The following is a 19,620-nucleotide window of genomic DNA, read 5'->3' on the forward strand; positions in this document are numbered from 1 at the left end:
GGTGTGTTTGGGCTCTGGGCCCTTAATTTGTGGTAGCCAGATTTATGTCAGAAAAATCTCAGCCAGGCTTCTAGGAACCAGTCAGACAAGTTTGTGAGGGAAGAAATAGGAGGGCAGCCAAAGGGCTGGAAAAGCAAAGACATGAGATGTGGGGAGGTGAAAGTGTATGTTGCCAGGATGGATGACAGGCTTTGGCTGAGGATGAATTGAAAAGATTCTGGCCGCGAGAACTTGTGGTAAAAACTAGGTAAAGCGTTAGTCATTTAATTCCGACCTAGATTTTTGGCATGTCAAAGAAGTTTAAAGCTTTCTCGCAGAGACTTAGAATGGATGTATTGAGCCCAAACTGAATTTTCTGGCACCAATGAAAAAGTTCTGTGTATAGATAGTTTTTAGATGATATGCCATTCAGGTCAAGAAACAGTATTCATGTTTCCATGGGAGAATTATCACTGTGAAGTGTTTAAAGAAGATCTATAATATATCCCAAAGATAAGGAATCCAGATGCCAGAGTGTAAGTACTCATTTAGGCTATCATACCTACAGGGTACATGGCCATTTCAGCCCCATTAGAAGTGAAACAGAATCACTACAAATGCATATAATTTTATCCCATCTCTAAAGATTTTTTGTATTTCCTGGGTTCATGGACCCTTACATCTACTGAAAGTTATCCATTTAGATGATGGGAGAAGATAAGCTAGTGATGATGTGTAACTTTGTGGAATGTCTGATATAAATCTAGACAAATACCCTGTCGCAGAGCATGCCTTATTGATTATGGGCCATTAGTTTAATTTTCGTATTCTAAAGGCTTGTATCACGTATTTCACAGCAATTCTTTTCAAGTTCATTTCTCACCAAGACAGACCAGATTTCCAGGGTCATAAGTCTAACCAATTCTCCAAAGAAAAATTCAGTTGAAAAAGGAAATGTTTCAACAGCAAAGTATTAGGAAAACCTCCACCCCTAAGAAAATCATTGTCAAAGACTAAATCAGCTTGAGGACAGGTATTGAGAAGCTGAGCCTAAACAGAGCAAAACAATTTGTGATCCCTTGAAAATCCTCAACCGACCTTTCCTTCTTTCTTTGAATTTTTGCTAAAACTTTCTCATTTTCATTTAATGATTCTGCTGGAATTAGCCTTTGCTTTTTCAAACTGAATAGTCCTCTGAAGAAAGGCCAAATAATTTCTTTACTCTGCATAACACTGAAAGCCATTAGCCTAAATAGGTGAAAAGGAAATGCATTCTATCTGGAGTGTAGAAATTGAATCCCTCCCCTCCCCCCAACTTATCTGAATAAAGAAAGATCAGGATTTAAGGAAAATCAACTGTTGGGCAGCAACTAAAGCAGAGTAGAAAGTAAACCTAATGTAATTTTGCACATTAACTGAAGATTGAATAAGCATTCTTCAAGCTTCGCTTTTAAGCCCAGCAATGTGCAATGAATTGCGAAGGAAGAGAGGAGTTAGTGTCATTGGAATGTATTTACAAATAGCCAAGTGAGTAAACACGTGTGATCACATTTTTATGCAAATATGAGTGGGTGGAAGTAGGGGGAAAAAATCATAATCTTTAATCAATTGTGGATGAGAAACACCATAAACACCCTGCCCCTATCCCATCACAATTCTAATGCCTCTTCAAGGTCTAGTTGGGGGAAAGTGGAAAGATTAAGAAGGTTTACAGACTCCTGGATTTTTAAAGGAAAAAAGAAACTTTAATATTATGCAAGCCTCTCCATGTTAAGTGAAGAAAACTGAAGGCTAAAAAGATGAATATAGAAGAGGGACCTTTCATAATCCCTGGTGAATAGAGGCTATCCAATAAATATTAGTTAACTGAATCAATTTTCTAGATGCTTTTCCTTCTCTCAACTGAAAAAAAAAAAAAAAAATATATATATATGATTAAAAGATATAAGAAAAGCTCTCATTCCTCACCACTCATACCTTTGATGGAGTTCAGGACACACTACCCCCAGAATAGAGCATCTTGGCATATTGGGTATCTTAAGCTGAAGCAATGTGGGAAAATGGCAGAAGCAGGAAAGTCACTCTGACCTCCTCCTTCCCTCTCCCTTCTTCCCAGAAACAGATCCTAAAACCATTCTGTGAAAAGCAGCATCCTTATCTCTGAGGACAAAAGGACACAAAAAAGTATCCTAACAAACAGGCCTTGCTGAGTTTCCCCGTTACTACCTGGCACTCCTTACCCTATGGTAGCCCTCCATGCCTGTCCATGCTTCAGCACACCCGGCCTAAAAATATATATCTAAATGTTTCTTGGAGTCTTCATTTCTTTAGCAAGGCTCCCATGTCACATCAAAATTATACTAAATAAATTTTGTCAAAGTAAATTTCTGGGCCCAAGACAGAGCTGCTCTCCATAATCTTTGCTGGTAGCTGTTAATCCTTCATTTACAGATGAGGGAAGTAGAGCTAGGAAGGTCTGGTAAATTGCTCAACGTTCATAAGAGTAGAAAATAAGAGAATTTAAATTCAGGTCTGTCTGACTCCAAAACACAAATACATTGCATCTTTCAGTGTTAAAATAGAATAGGGCCAAAGGTCTATTTAAAATGCTGAGCACAGGAGTTCCTGTCGTGGTGCAGTGGAAACAATCTGACTAGGAACCATGAGGTTGCAGGTTCGATCCCTGGCCTTGCTCAGTGGGTTAAGGATCTGGTGTTGCCATGAGCTATGGTGTAGCTTGCAGATGCGACTCAGATCTGGCGTTGCTGTGGCTGTGGTGTAGGCTGGCAGCTGTAGCTCCACTTAGACCCCTAGCCTGGGAACCTTCCATATGCCTCGGGTGCAGCCCTAAAAAGTAAAAAATAATAATGAAATAAAATGCTGGGCACACGCAAAAACGATTGAACAAAGATGCTTGCCGTTTGCCATTATAAATACCTGCAAGAGAAGGCCCACACTGCCTTTGTTAATAAAGGAAATAAATCTAGTTATCAATCTACGCAGATACTGGCGAGAAGTCACAGCAAAAAATAAAGAAGAGGGAGTTCCCGTTGTGGCTCAGTTCCTCACAAGGTGTCGGTGATGATGTGGGTTCAATCCCTGGCCTTGCTCAGTGGGTTAAGGATCCAGTGTGGCCGTGGCTGTGGCATAGGCCAGCAGCTGCCACTCCAATTCGATCCGTAGTCTAGGAACTTCCATAGGCACAGGTGTAGCCATAGAAAGAAAAAAATAAAAATAAAAAAATAAGAGATATAGGAGTACCCTGGTGGCCTAGCAGGTTATGAATCTCGTGTTGTCACTGCTGTGACGTGGGTTAGATACCTGGCCTGGGAGCTTACACATCCCGAGGAAGAAGAAAAGAAGAGAGATGTATATATTATTTACTTAAATTCTCTATTTTCTCCCTTGTCAGCTTATATACTATAAGCACATAATGGTCTCCAAGATGCCCTCATCCATGAAGCCTATGACTGCGTTATGGTGTGGCAAGGGGGAGTTCAAGCTGCAGACGGAATTAAGGTCGTGTGAAAGGAAAATCAAAATGGCATTGGTATTGCTAAGAGAACTCTAAAATAGAGGGGGCAAGCATTAAGTATGTGTAGCTTCTGCCCATCTCTGCCAGGATGGAATTTGATCCTTTGACCTGATGAAGCCAGCCAATACATCTACCAGAAACTCAAGATATTTGTAAGACCCTCACCCTAAAATAACTCGTGACAATCTGTCTACTTGGACCCCTGCTCTAAAACAATTCTCCATGATTCCTTAAGAATAGTTATTTTCTGGAGTTCCCATCGTGGCATAGGAGTTAATGAATCCGACTAAGAATGATGAGGTTGCGAGTTCGATCCCTGGCCTTGCTCAGTGGGTTAAGGATCCGGCGTTGCCATGAGCTGTAGTGCAGGTTGCAGACACAGCTCGGATCCCATGTTGCTGTGGTTCTGGTGTAGGCCAGCGGCTATAGCTCCGATTGGACCCCTAGCCTGGGAACCTTCATATGCCACAGAAGCAGGCCTAGAAATCGCAAAAAATGACAAAAAAAAAGAAAAAAAAAAAAAGAATATTTTCTGACGTATCAGAGTCCAACACAGTTCTCACCAGGCAACTGTTAGCAATTTCATTGCTTTTTGTCTTTATAAGCCCCTGACTTTCTCTTCCTTGGAACATTCTTTGGAGATTACCTGCATCTCCTGAATTGCAATTCTCAAGACCCCGAATAAACTCTTTTCTTATTTGCAGCCCCCTGCATTATTTTATTGGTTGACAGTTGCTAATCACCTCTCCTGAACATAGGGAGATTATCCTAGATTATCTGGATGAGCCCAGTATAATTACAAGAATCCTTTAAAATGTTAAGCGGGAGGCAGAAAAGACAGGCTGAGAGCTGTGATGTGATGGGAGAAGAATGCTTCCTACCGTTGCTGGCTTTGAAGATGGAAGGGGACCACATGCTGAGTGATGTAGGAAGCCTCTAGAAGCTGGAAAAACAAAGAAATAAATGCTAAAATAAAGAAAGAAAGCGGAGTTCCCATCATAGCGCAGTGGAAATGAATCTGACTAGGAACCGTGAGGTTGTAGGTTCGATCCTTGGCCCCACTCAGTGTGGTTAAGGATCCAGCATTGCCATGAGCTGTGGTGTGGGTTGCAGACGTGGCTTGGATCTGCTATGGCTGTGGCTGTGGCTGTGGCATAGGCCAGTGGCTACAGTTCCGATTCACCTGGAAACCTCCATGTGCCTCAGGTGCAGCCCTAAAAAGACAAAAAAAAAAAGAAGAGAGAGAAGGAAGAGATTCTTTGCTAGAGCATCCAAAAAAGCCTCCTGATAACACCTTGGTTTTCACCCAGTGAGATGCATATCAGACTTCTGACCTACATAACTGTTAAGATAATAAGTTTTTGTTGTTTTAAACCACTAAGCTTGGGAGTTCCCGTCGTGGCTCAGCGGTAATGAACCCAACTAGCATCCATGAGGACATGGGTTCAATCCTTGGCCTCACTCTGTGGGTTAAGGATCCAACGTTGCCATAAACTGTGATGTAGGTCACAGACGCAGCTTGGGTCCCCCATAGCTGAGGCTGTGGCGTAGGCCAGTAGCTATAGCTCCAATTCAACCCCTAGCCTGGGAACTTCCATATGCCTCAGGTGCGGCCCTAAAAAGACAAAATAAATAAATAAACAAACAAAGCACAAAGCTTGTGGCAAATTATGACAGCAGCAATAGAAAGTGAACACACAAACTAACTGGTATTTTAAGACACAGAAGCTAATAGAGCTTTTCTGCTGCCTAAAGTGCAGCCAGTTGCCAACCTCATTACTCCTTTGTTTGCTAACAACTGGGGAATTTATTGTATCACATACTTTGGCTAGTTGATAAGTAAGTGCATAGGACTCATTCTTTTTTTTTTTTTTTTTTTTTTTTGCTAGGGGTCAAATGGGAGCTACAGCCACAGCAACATGGGATCCAAGCCTCATCTTCGACCTTCACCACAGCTCACAGCAATGCCAGATTCTTAACCCACTGATCGAGGCCAGGGATCAAACCCGCATCCTCATGGATATTAGTCAGGTTCGTTGCTACTGAACCACGATGGGAACTCCCACAGGACTCATTCTGAGTGGCAGCTTTTCACTTCTGTGAAAATGCTGTTAAAGTATCATTTTCAGGAGTTCCCGTCGTGGCACAGTGGTTAACGAATCCGACTAGGAACCACGAGGTTGCGGGTTCGGTCCCTGCCCTTGCTCAGTGGGTTAATGATCCGGCGTTGCCGTGAGCTGTGGTGTAGGTTGCAGACGCAGCTCAGATCCCGAGTTGCTGTGGCTCTGGCGTAGGCCGGTGGCTACAGCTCCGATTCGACCCCTAGCCTGGGAATCTCCATATGCCGCGGGAGCAGCCCAAGAAATAGCAAAAAAGACAACAACAACAAAAAAGGTATCATTTTCAAAGAGGGCGAATCATAGCTCTTATACGAAAATGAAATGAACATGTGTCAAAGATTTTATATATCTTGCTAATTAATGAAAGAACCAGTAAGAGATTAAAATCAGTTCCAAGTGCCTTTGAGAAGCTGGATGTTTAGCGGTAATGTTAGAGAAGATGGCTGGGTTGGATCAAGTTGAATCACAAAATTGGATAATGTCCTATTGGACCATGAACCCTAACCTTAAGGATGATCTTTTCCACTACTGGACAAGAACTCTTTGCAGATTTGAGTTAATCTCTGCCTCTTCAGGGTTGTGAAGTAACTCAGTCAATAGGAAATCAATCAAAGGTAGAAGCCCAGCACTGCACCAAAAGAACACCTGGTAACCTCTAACTTCTATTTCTAATTTTCAGATCTTTTTTGTTTTTTTGTGCAGTTTTTTTGGTTTTTTTTTTGTCTTTTGTTCCTTTTAGGGCCACACCCGAGGCATATGAAGGTTCCCAGACTAGGGGTCGAATCAGAGCTATTGCCGCCAGCCACAGCCACAGCCACAGTAACGCAGGATCCAAGCCGCATCTGCGACCTACACCACAGCTCACGGCAACGCTGGATCCTTAACCCACTGAGCAAGGCCAGGGATCAAACCTGCAACCTCATGGTTCCAAGTCAGATTCGTTAACCACTGCGCCACAACGGGAACTCCTTCTCATAATCTCTTTCATCATGTTCCATCACAAGTGATTGGACAAAATTCCCTGTGCTCTACAGCAGGACCCCAAGGTCTATCCACTCTAAATGTTGTAGCAGTTTGTATCTCTTAACCCTGAAGAGAGGTGATCTCCCTCTATTGGAGGAAAGGAACGTCCTTACCTCTGAAGACAGGGATGTGTGCCAAACGAACAGGCCTTGCCGAGTTTCCCCTACTCTTCGCCTCATACTCTTTGACCTGTCAGATTTCTCCTTGGCTGTCCTCACTCCATGAAACCGAGCAGAAAACACTTGGGTTAAACCATTTCCACAGGTCTCCATTTCCTTATTAAAGGCACCCTGGTCGCCTAAAAATTATCGTAAATAGTATGTGTGCTTTTCTTCTGTGAATCTGTCCTTGTCAGTTCAACTTTTAGACCCAATCAGAGATTTCAAGAAGATCAAGGAAAATTTTCCTCCCCTACAGGCACAGCAAACATGGTGTGTCCGGACCGGAGTGAGACAGGAAGCGAGAAGTGGGAGAAGAGGTCAGAGGGGTAAAGAGGTGTGGGGGTGCCGGGGAAGGAGGGGAGGAGGAGGAAGGAAGCAAATAAGGATTCTAAAACCTGACCCTAAAAGCTTGTACCCTGGCTGAGAAATATGGGAAGGATTTGAGCAGAGGAGTAATACGATATGATTTACATTTTTAACAGGCTTGCTGGCCTGTTAAATGATAGGAATGAACATAGAGGAGTTCCCGTTGTGGCTCAGTGGTTAACAAATCCGACTAGGAACCATGAGGTTGCAGGTTCGATCCCTGGCCTTGCTCAGTGGGTTAGGGATCCAGCGTTGCCATGAGCTGTGGTGTAGGTCGCAGATGCTGCTCAGATCCCACATTGCTGTGGCTGTGGTGGAGGCCAGCAGCTACAGCTCCGATTAGACCCCTAGCCTGGGAACCTCCATATGCCACCCGTGGGGCCCTAGAAAAGGCAGAAAGACAAAAAAAAAAAAAAGGAATGGACATAGAGACAAGGATGGAGACCAGTCAGGAGGCATTTGCAGCAAACCACTGTAGTCACAGTGGCCATGGGGAGAAGTGGTCAGGGACTGGATACACTTTGAAGCTAGGGCCAGTAGAATTGACTGACATAATGCATGTTGAGTATGAGGAAAAGAAAGTAAACAGGACTTCCCTCGTGGCTCAACAGGTTAAGGACCCTGCATTATCACTGCTACGGCTCACATCACTGCGGTGGCATAGGTTTGATCCCTGGCCCGAGAACTTCCACATGCTGAGGGTGCAAAACAAAGTTACCTCCAAGGTTTGGGGCCTAAGAATAGACCTTAGAGGTTATTCTGTAAGAAACTGTGTAGAGCAACCATGTTCGTTTTCACAATTGAATAGTGTTCCCTTGTATAGCTATGTTGAATGGACATTTTTGTTATTAGATAATATAGATACATTTTGATAAACATTTTTGTTATTTGTAATACTTTATAGCCACTTTTTTTTTTAGGGCCACACTTGCATATGGAGGTTCCCTGGGCTAGGGGTCGAATCAGAGCTACAACTGCTGGCCTACACCAGAGCCACAGCAACTCTGGATCCAGGCCGTGTCTGTGACCTACCCCATGGCTCACATCAATGCTGGATCCTTAACCCACTGAGTGAGGCCAGGGACTGAACCCACAACCTCATGGATACTAGTCGGATTCATTTCTGCTGAGCCACAAGGGGAACTCCTAGCCATAATATTCTTAAACATGTGTCAGTACATGTATGCAAGCACAACTGTAAAATGAATTCCTTAAAGTGTAACTTGAGGTCAAAATACGTGTTTGTTTTATGTTTCAGTAACTATTACAAAATTGCTATCCATAAGGTTGTACTCTTATATTTTGTTAAGTGGGTAAATTTATGCTGGAAGCCAGAATTAGCCACAATCTTGGGTCTCCTTATAGAGATGAGTCAGGGCGGGGATGGCGTGTGAAACTGTTCTCTCTTATTCATGTTATAGTAGAAAAATGATTAAAAACCTCCACGGTCAGAATATCCGTCGTTGCTCAGCGGAAACAAATCTGACTGGCATCCATGAGGACTCAGTTCGATCTCTGGCCTCACTCAGTGGGTTAAGGATCCGGTGTTGCTCTGAGCTATGATGTAGGTTGCAGACACGGTTCTCGGATCTGGCACTGGCGTAGGCCGTGTAGTTTGATTTCTTTGAATACCTGGGGACCAAAAAAAACTTCAGTCTACCCTCTTAAGTTCTATAGCTGGGACCAGCACATTAGGCTAACAAAAGACAGATTAACAAGAGAAAATGTTTATCTCATATGCACATGGCAGGTGGGGTTCCCAGAAAAGAATTGAAAATCCCAAAAAACAGTTAGACCTAGGAGTTTATATACCATTTTAACAAAAGGCAATGGATTTATGGAGAAATAAGACAAAGAGGTTTGGGCTTCTAGAGGCAGTAAATTGTAAGAAGGTAAATATATTGGGGAAACCAATGGTGATTAAGATCTGTTCTCTTCTTCCTGGTGTGGGAGAAGGAAGTGGGACACCCTCACAGAGGGACATTTATACCCTGATTTTAGACAGAGAAGGAGAGTGGTAGAGAGTTTATCTTACATCTGCTGTTTCTCAGTTGCCTTTAGCTCAAAATAATCCTTATGGCAAAGTAGCATATTTTGCAGTGACATAGTCTAATAACCTTCAAATGCATCGCTTATAAAACCTGAATTCAAAGAAAAAAAAAAACACCTGTATTTATTCACCTGAATCTATAATTATTTGCACAAATATCATACCCTTTAGAGAATTCGTAAATATTTCCTTGGGATTTAATTGTTTACTTTGTTCAAAGTATTGTACTAGGCATTATGGACATACCAAGATGAACAAGAATATTCATTTATTTCAAGCAACTTAATGTAATGAGGAAGCAAAGTCAGATATATATATATAGAGAGAGAGAGAGAAAAGATTCGCATGAGGTTGAGATCTTGGTTTGGATCCTGCTCTGCTACTTACTAGTTCAGCTACTTACATGGTCCTGGGCGTGTATTACAACCTCTGTAATTCTCGTTTGCCTCATCTGTAAAATGAGGGCTCTACCTACCTTTCAGGGTTGTTGTGAAGATTAAGTGAGTGATACCTGGAATTCGTTTAGCCCATTGATTGTCCTCAGTAAACAATCAAAAAACATCGATTGTTACTATTTTTTTTTGTCTTTTTGCTATTTCTTGGGCCGCTCCCATGGCATATGGAGGTTCCCAGGCTAGGGGTCCAACCTACACCACAGCTCAAGGCAACGCCGGATCGTTAACCCACTGAGCAAGGGCAGAGATCAAACCCACAACCTCATTGTTCCTAGTCGGATTCGTTAACCACTGCGCCACGACGGGAACTCCGATTGTTACTATTTTTATTATTAACTAATACCTAGAGTGTAAGCAGATTGTGGTTAGGATTCTATAAAAAGACTATACAGGAGGTTCCTACTGTGGCACAAGGAGATCATCTGCTTCTCTATAGGGATGCGAGTTCAATCCCTGGCCTGGTGGCACAGTGGGTTAAGGATTCAGCATTGCCACAATGTCATAACTCTGGCTCACATTCAGTCCTTGGCCTGGAACAGCATATGCCTCAGGGCAGTGGGGAGAAGCAAACAAACAAAAAAACTCCACTATTCACACTCAAAGATACCAAGGTCCCACCTCATCTTCGAAAGAGTTGCCTTTCCTACAAAAATGAGAAAATAATATTTGGAGTAGGTTTGGGTCAGAATATAAAGGTATCAGAGGGAACATCTTTAAGAATCTTATCTCTTAATGAGTTCCCGTTGTGGCGCAGCAGAAACAAACCCAACTAGAAACCTTGAGGTTGCAGCTTTGATCCCTGGCCTCGCTCAGTGGGTTAAGGATCCAGTGTTGCCGTGAACTGTGGTGTAGGTTGCAGATTCGGTTCTGATCTGATGTTGCTGTGCCTGTGGCATAAGCCGGCAGCTGTAGCTTTGATTCGACCCCGAGCTTGGGAACCTCCATATGCTGTGGGTAGAGCCCTAAAAAGCAAACAAAAACACAAAAAAACGAATCTCACTAGTATCAATGAGGATGCATGTTCAATCCCTGGTGTTGCCATGAGCTATGGTATAGGTCACATACATGGCTTGGATCCCGAGTTGCTGTGGCTGTGGTGTAAGCTGGCAGCTGTAGCTCCAATTCGACCTCTAGCCTGGGAACTTCCACATGCCACGGGTACGGCCTTAAAAAGAAAAAAAGGAAAAAAGAAAAAATCTTATCTCTTTGAGTTCCCCTATGCCATAGAGGGTTAAGGATTCAGCCTTGTCACTGCAGGAGCTTGGGTTGCTGCTGTGGCGCAGGTTCAGTTCCTGGCTCAGGAACTTCCACGTGCCCTTTGAAGTGGCCAAAAAAAAAAAAAAAAATAAAGGAAAAGAAAATGCCTAAGAATCTTATCTCTTGATCAAACTAGCCAAATAACAATCTCAACAGTCATTTGTATTACCTAACTATGCTAGATGATTTTTGTTATCCATTTAATCTTCACATGATTCTGAGAGATATCATTATAGGGTTATAAAAAATTAATAAACAGAAACCTCAAATAAACAGAATTGGGAGGCCAGCAGGGGGAGCTCTCATGCCCTGAGACCACAGCAAAGCCCAGCAGGGAGAAGAAAGATTCCTTGTCTTTCCCGGCAAGGACTCCACCAGTGAAAACCCATGGACTTTTGTTGACTGAAACCCTCCCAACTTTGTTTTCCTCTCATATAAAGGTGGTCTCCTTCCCTTGCTATGCAGGGACTTGCACTTGGCTGGCCATGGTTGCAGACCCTGAAATGCAATTCTGGGCTGATCCAGAATAAATCCATCTTTGCTGGGGAAATAGCCGACATTCTATTTGTTTCAGGTCAACAGTGTCTTGTCTAGATTTGGGGGTTATTAATGAGCCTGCACACAAACTCTGTCTCTGGTCTGGCTTCCTGGAGAAGAGCCAGGCCCAGAGGAACCACTGCAAATAAGCAGCACGTTATCGACTTACCAGCTGTCCTTCTGCTTAGAAACCACAGCCCAAATCATGTCAGAGATTTCCTGGGTTGTAAGCCTCTAGGGTTGCTTATGACAAAGGGTGAACTGTAGGGCAAACTAATGAACTCTCCCCTGATTTCTAGTCTTTCACTGTAAATGAATATCATATGTCCTTTGGGTCACCATGATATTTTCAGTTGGAAAAGGCTGTACAATACAAGCTGCAAGTTCTAGGAGAGGAAATTGAAATCTGTTGAAAGCTTCATTTGAGAGTTAACCCATTGAAAAACAGGTAAACAAACATTGATGAAAGAAATTAAAGAAGACACACGTAAATGGAAAGACATCCCACGTTCACAGATTAGAATAAATAGTATTGTTAAAATGTCCAGCCTACACCCCGCCCACCCCCCAAAGAGAGAGAGTTAACCCAGTCGTGTAGAAGTAAGACACTTTTCAGGAGAAAATAATCAATATATATATGTATGTGGTCCGAATTTTCCACACTGTGCTGGTCAGTGTAAGAGATACAGAGCTGTAAAACACTGTCCCCTTCTCAAAAGCTTGTGCTATGGTAGGGTAGAAGAAAATTACTCATGTAAGTTGCAGCGGCCAACCAACACATATACATTTTTCTTTACTGAATATACTAAAACCATATGCTACCGATAGGAACAGAATAGAATAGTTACACAGGTAGCTGTGGAAGTCCCAACAGGGGACCATAAGACAGAGAGGGAAACCCAGGGAACTTTGGGAGGCCACTGTAAGTTAATCATTGCTCAAGAAAGCCATCAGAATGAGGCAGGCTTACTTGACTAATGGAGGCACAAGATATGCTTCAAGGTCATTGGGTGGGGGATGGGGTGAGGCCTGCATTCTGGTTCAGACCAAAAGGGCAAAAGAGTTTAAGGACAACCCTTCTGCTGATTTGAATAAGCACTATGACCGTCCTAGTTTGACCTTATAGGGTCAAATACTCTTCCAGGAGCTACTACTGGAAGAAAGAGGAAAAGGTAATCTTTTCCCACCTCTACTCCCCTTGGATTATAAAATTGACCCTTGGGGCAGAGCCTCCTTGCCTGCTCACTTGCATCTCATAAGCGTCCTATCTTAACAAATCTATTTCCTGCCTAGCACTTTGTCTCCTGCTGAATTCTTTCTGAATTCTTTCTGTGCTGAGGCACAAAGAACCTGAACCTCAGTTAAGTCCAGACCCCGGGTGAGTGAAAAACTATGGGTTCAAGTCCCAGTCTGGGTTTAGGCTGGGTTTAAGCCTTTAGTGCTGTCAGTTTCAGTACGATATCTCCAAACAGTGAATGGAAGAAAAGAAGGAAACTAATAGGCTAAGAGATTTTACATGTGATGTCTTGAGAAGAGAGTTGAATTAACAATTGTCTTCTCCATTTTTATAGATATTACCAAAACTGATATGCTAAATAACTTGCCCATGGGAACATAAATATTAGTTAGAAGAGGGACTAACACTTGTATATCACATTCTAAATCTCTTATGTTTTCACCATATTGAAGCAGCCTTGAAGACTTGTCACAAATGTTCTAGATCTTTCTCCTTTTGGATATATGATAGGATTGTATTTCCCCACCCACGGCAGTTAGGTGTGACCATGATACTTGCTCTGGCCAGAGAGATGTGAGTGGATGTGATATGCATCACTTCTGGGCAGACACCTTAAAAACCAGTGCACACAGCTAACTGTATCCTTTCCTTTCTTCTGCTACAACAGAGCAATAATTCAATATAGCAGCTGTTCTGTCACCTTGGGTCCCGGAATAAAGACAACCTGGAGCCGAGGCCCTATCCAACCTTCCATGGATATATAGAATGAGGAATAAGTGCTTTGACTTGAAGCACTAAGCTTTGAGGTTGTTTCTTTTGACAACTTAACCTCAGCAATCCCAAGTCATCCGTACTGGAAATTAAGTGATGTTCTGATTCCTAAAATGTGTAACTTTGGCTTAAGGACCAGTCATCAGGTGAAGAGAGTTATTGGAGATGGAAAGTCTGGAAAAATATGATACTATTTTGTCTATCCCAACATAAAGCCAGATAATGAGTTTGCTGATTTTATAGCTCCAGAAGAAGTTGGAAAACTGCATATCAGTAGTGTATCTTGGTTACCGCATTTGATAGAATTTGACAAGGTACAACAAGAGCTGACCATAGTAAAGAAGTGGCCACTTTTCAATCAGGAATGAAAGAGAAAAGAGTACAGAAATGTGAAGACTTGGATTTCCTGCCATGGCTCAGTGCTAAAGAACCTGACTAGTATCCATGAGGACTCGGATTCGATCCCTGGCCTCGCTCAGTGGGTTAAGGGTTCAGCATTGTGTGCGCTGTGGTGTAGGTCATTGATGCAGCTCTGATCCGGAGTTGCTGTGGCTGTGGCAAAGGCCAGCAGCTGCAGCTCCGATTGGCCCCCTAGCCTGGGAACTTCCATATGCCACAGGTGCAGCCCTAAAAAGACAAGGAAGGAGGGAAGGAAGGAAGGAAAGAAGGAAGGAAGGAAGAAAGAAAGGTGAAGACATGGGTTTGGAAGAGGCAGTTGTTTTGAAAAGCTTTTGAACAATAAAGCTCAGACCTCAGCTTTGGGGCAAAGATCAAATCAAGGTATGTTTGTCACATTAGTTTTCAAAACCTCAGAGTGTTATTGATGTATTGCTTGCAGCAAGTGCTTACAGTAGAAACATGACAGGATTAAGCCATTAGTTAAGACATTAGAACAAAATGGCTCAGGGTATAACTCTCCCAACCAAAGCTTAATAGCCCTAAAGTACCCACAATTAAATGAGAAAGAGGTAAGTCTTGAAAGAAGGAAATACCTGGGAGATCCCGTTCTGCCTCAGTAGCTTAAGAACCTGACTAGTATCCATGAGGATGCGGGTTTGATCTCTGGCCTCGCTCAGCGAGCATTGCTGCAAGCTGCGGCTTAGGCCTTCGTTGTGGCTCGATCCTGTGTTCCTGTGACTCTGGCGTAAGCCAGTGGCTGCAGCTCCAATTCGACCCCTAGCCAAGGAACTTCCATATGCTGCAGGTGCAGCCCTAAAAAAAAAAAAAAAAAAAAAAAGAAAAGAAAAAGGAAGAAAAAAGAAATACAGATATGGCTGCTGATACATGAAGCTGGAAAGTATAAAAAGGATAGAGGCCAACTAAATTTTGAAACCATGAACCTAGATTAAGAAATCTGTGACTAGGAGTTTCTGCCATGGTACAACAGGATTGGCAGCATCTCTGCAGCGTCACATCACAGGCCTGATATCAGCCTGGCACAGTGGGTTAAAGGATCTGGCGTTGCCACAGCTCTGGCATAGGTGGCAAACTGTGGCTCAGGTCTGATCCTGGGCCCAGGAACTCCATATGTCATGGGGTGGCCAAAAATGAAAGGGGGAAAAAAAAAAAGACATCTGTGACTATTAGAGACTGAAAAATGACTCCTGGACTTAAACTTCTGCAGATGAGGAGCAAGGTGTAAAGCCTGTTCAGAGGTCCAGTGCCCTCTTCACCCAAGGCCAAGGAGGCAGTCAGCAAAGACAGATCTCCCAGAGGATGGAGCCATAGCCACGGAGAATGTGAACTGGTGAGCCCTTCCCAGGGAACAAAATTGAGACCTAACTTAGGAAATTTCTCATCCTTATGGTAAGAGACCCTCTGAACAGGTGTCTAGAATTTCTCCAGAGTAACCATTTTTCTGGTTTAATAGAAAAAGAAGAGGAGCCTAGATATCTTTTTTTTTAATTTTTAAATTTGTATTTGCTTTTTAGGGCCGCACCCAAAGCATATGGAAGTTCCCAGGCTAGGGGTCTAATCAGACCTGGAGCTGCCAGCCTACACCACAGCCGCAGCAACACCAGATCTGAGTCTGTGACCTATCCCACAGCTCATGGCAACACTGGGTCCTTAACCCACTGAGTGAGGCTAGGGATCAAACCCCCACCCTCATGGATCCTAGTTAGTTTAGTTACCACTGAGCCACGACTGGGACTCCCTTGATATATTTTGTTTTCTTTTTTCTTTTTTCCTTTCGGCCGCCCTGCAGCATATGGCATTCCCAGGCCAGGGATCAGATCTGAGCCATAGGTGTAACCTAAGCGAAGCTAGAGCAACACTAGATCCTTAACCCACTGTGCCAGGCCAGGGATCAAACCTGCGTCCCAGCATGCTCCCAAGACTCCTCGGATCCCGCTACACCACAGTGAGAACTACCCTCTTTTTTTTGGCTTTTTAGGGCCACGCCTGCAGCATATGAAGTTCCCAGGCTAGGGGCTGGATCAGAGCTACAGCTGCTGGCCTACACCACAGCCATAGAAACACTGGATCCTTAACCCCCTGAGCGAGGCAGTGGATCAAACCTTCGTCCTCATATATACTAGTTGGGTTCGTTATCGCTGAGCTAAAATGGGAACTCTGAGAACCCCTCTTATCCTTTATTTTAAATTGTCTCCACTTCCCACACACTGCAGAAGGCAAGTTGCTGGGGAGACATCAGATTTCCTGAGAGATTACAACCTGTTCAGTTTCCATGGGCTTTGGGTCTCCTGTGTAGCTTGCCTCAGACGTCATAAAGAATTCTGTTCTTTGGGTCTGTTTCCTCATTTTTCAGTTGAAGAAACCATACTAAGTAATTTCTAAAGACACTTTCAATGCTTTAAAAAAAAATTATAATTCTATCTTCTGCCAAAGGTGGGCAGTTCTTGAATCCAGAAAAATAATCTTCATTGCATCTCTTAAAAACTAAAAAACAGGAGTTCCCTTAGTAGCTCAGTGGCTAACAAACCTGACTAGGATCCATGAGGATTCCGGTTTGATCCCTGGCCTTGCTCAGTGGGTTAAGGATTCAGTGTTGCCCGGAGCTGTGGTGTAGGTCGAACACGCGGCTCGGATCTGGCGTTGCTGTGGCTGTGGTGTGGGCCAGTGGCTACATCTCCGATTCGACCCCTAGCCTGGGAACCTCCATATGCCGCGGGAGCAGCCCTAAAATAGGAAAAAAAAAAAAAAAACCTAAAAAATAGTACATGGTTGTCTTGCTTAGAATCTCTGACAGGAGAGGCTTGCGCTGATAAGGAATGTTCTCACAGGCTAGATACTTATGTTTTCAGGATGATGACTTTGAATTGGGATATTCCATGTTTCCATTCATATTCAAAACATTTGGAAAGGATACCACAAGATTCATAGAACAAACAACTGGACACGGAAAACAGGAAAATGGAGAAAAATAATCTCAGTTTCCAGAGAAGGCATAAGCTATTTCCTCTCTCTGGAACATTCCTCCCACGAGTCACCCTTGTACTTATATCATTTCTGCTTAGCCTTCAGCTTGCAGCACAAGCATCACTTCTGGGAATCCTTATGTGGTCCCAAGATTATGTTAGGTCCCCATAACTCCTGCCCTTTGTTATATTCAGTTCTTTATAACTATACCCTCAGTGTTTATTTTCTTCAATAGGCTCTAAGCCTTATAAGGGTCAAGAGTATACTTGTCATGCTTTTTTGTTTGTTTGTTTGTTTTGTCTTTGTTTTGCCACACCTTCGGCTGATGGAGGTTCCCAGCCTATAAGGGTGGAATTGGAGCTGCAGCTGCTAGCCTACACCACAACCAACCAACTTGGGATTCAAGCCGCATCTGCAATTTACACTACAGCTCACGGCAACACTGGATCCCTAACCCACTGAGCAAGGCCAGGGATCGAACCCGTGTCCTCATGGATGCTAGTTGGGTTCATTAACCATGGAGCCACAATGGGCACTCCATAGTTGTCATGTTTATCCTGTGCCCAGCACCGTACCTGGCACTCAGTAGGTGAAGGCCTCTCCAATCGCCTTCATTTTCAGTGTTATGGGGAGTTCCCTGGTGGCTTGGCATGTTAAGGATCCACTGAGCCACGACGAGAACTCCACACATTGGTTTTCTATTGCTGCTACAACGAATCTCACAAATTTGGTAGCTTAAATCAATACTCATTTATTTCCTCTAGATTCTGTACATCGGAAGTCTGAGCAGGGCTCATCAAAGTGCTACTGCTCCAGTGAAATAGCAGGCTTGCTTCTAACTCTGTGTCTTTCACAGGTAGCTCACTTTGCCCGGAACTTGCTACCTCTTTTTCTGGGTTGTGGCTTCTCCAGCTCAGGCACCATCGCTCCATCACCTCAGTCTGGGGAGGTGCCTCCCCTATGTACCCCCATAGCTTTGTGAACTTTTTTTTTTTTTTCTGGTCTTTTTAGGGCCGCACTTGTGACATATGGAAGTTCCCAGACTAGGGGTTGAATCCGAGCTGCAGTTGCCAGCCTACATCTCAGCCAGGGCAATGGCAACACCAGATCTGAGCTGCCTCTGTGACCTACGCCACAACGCCTGATTCTTTAACCCAATGAGTGAAACCAGGTCTCAAACCCGCATCCTCATGGATACTCGTCAGGTTCTTAATCTACTGAGCTACAATAGGAACTCCCTGTGTACTTTTTCAGTCATTATTTCTTGTCCCACTGCATTGTGATTGTTAACTTGTTTGTTTTCTCCCTCCACTAGTCTGTGAACTCCTTGAGGATAGAAACCTCATTTTATTATCTTTGTATTCCCAGGCCTGGTAAAGTACCTGTCATAGAATAAATGTATATATTGAGCACTTAATAAATACTAGAATACTAAGTGTCACTTTAAGCTAAATGCCACTTTTTTTTTTTGTCTTTTTGCTATTTCTTGGGCCGCTCCCTCGGCATATGGAGGTTCCCAGGCTAGGGGCCTAATCAGAGCTGTAGCCACCAGCCTACGCCAGAGCCACAGCAACGCGGGATCTGAGCCGCGTCTGTGACCTACACCTCAGCTCACGGCAACACCAGATCGTTAACCCACTGAGGAAGGGCAGGGATCGAACCCCCAACCTCATGGTTCCTAGTCGGATTCGTTAACCACTGCGCCACAACGGGAACTCCTAAATGCCACTTAATCCTTAAAATCAGCTTGCTTCTCAAATATTCACAAGTGTTTATATTTCACCAAGTTGAACAATGGGGATTTTTTCATTAACATCCCTTTATTAGAATAGATGATAATCTTAAATCATGAGATACTCTTTCAGCTCAAAAGATACAAGAATAGGTTTTTGTTTTGTTTGTTTGTTTTTTCTTTTTGTCTTTTTGCCTTCTCTAGGTCCACTCCCGAGGCATATGGAGGTTCCCAGGCTAGGGGTGGAATCAGAGCCGTAGCCACCGGCCTACGCCAGAGCCACAGCAACGCGGGATCCGAGCTGCTTCTGCGACCTACACCACAGCTCATGGCAACGCTGGATCCTTAACCCACTGAGCAAGGCCAGGGGTCAAACCCGCAACCTCATGGTTCCTAGTCGGATTCGTTAACCACTGAGCCACAGTGGGAACTCCCAAGAATAGTTTTTGTAAACACTTGAAATTTTTCTTTTTTTAATCCTCAGATATAACTTCTTAAGTCTTGAGATTCAGTGTCTCCCACCAATGCAAAAAAGGGGAAGTTTTGGCAGGAGCTACAGACTCAAATATACAGGCGGGTGGAGCTTTCACTGAGTGTGAGTGTGTGTGTGTGTGGGGTGCATTCTTTTTATTTTTATTTATATATATATATATATATTTTTTTTTTTTTTTGTCTTTTTAGGGCCCCACCCGCAACATATGGAGGGTCCAGGCTAGGGGTCTAATCAGAGCTACAGCTGCCTGCCACAACCACAGCAACTTGGAATCTGAGCCACATCTGCCACCTACACTACAGCTCATGGCAATGTCGGATCCTTAACCCACTGAGCAAGGCCAAGAATTGAACCTGCATCCTCATGGATGCTAGTCAGTTCGTTTCCACTAAGCCACAATGGGAACTCTGGGAGGAGTGTCACTGACTGCCCTTTTTTCTGTAGCGTTCTCTGTTCTCTTCCCATGATAGAGAAGGGTAAGGCAGTCTTAAGGATGGCCTCCTTTGAGCATGTTCCCCATCTT

The sequence above is a fragment of the Phacochoerus africanus genome, chromosome 7 (assembly GCF_016906955.1).
Source record: "Phacochoerus africanus isolate WHEZ1 chromosome 7, ROS_Pafr_v1, whole genome shotgun sequence".
NCBI classification, from domain to species: Eukaryota; Metazoa; Chordata; class Mammalia; order Artiodactyla; family Suidae; genus Phacochoerus; species Phacochoerus africanus.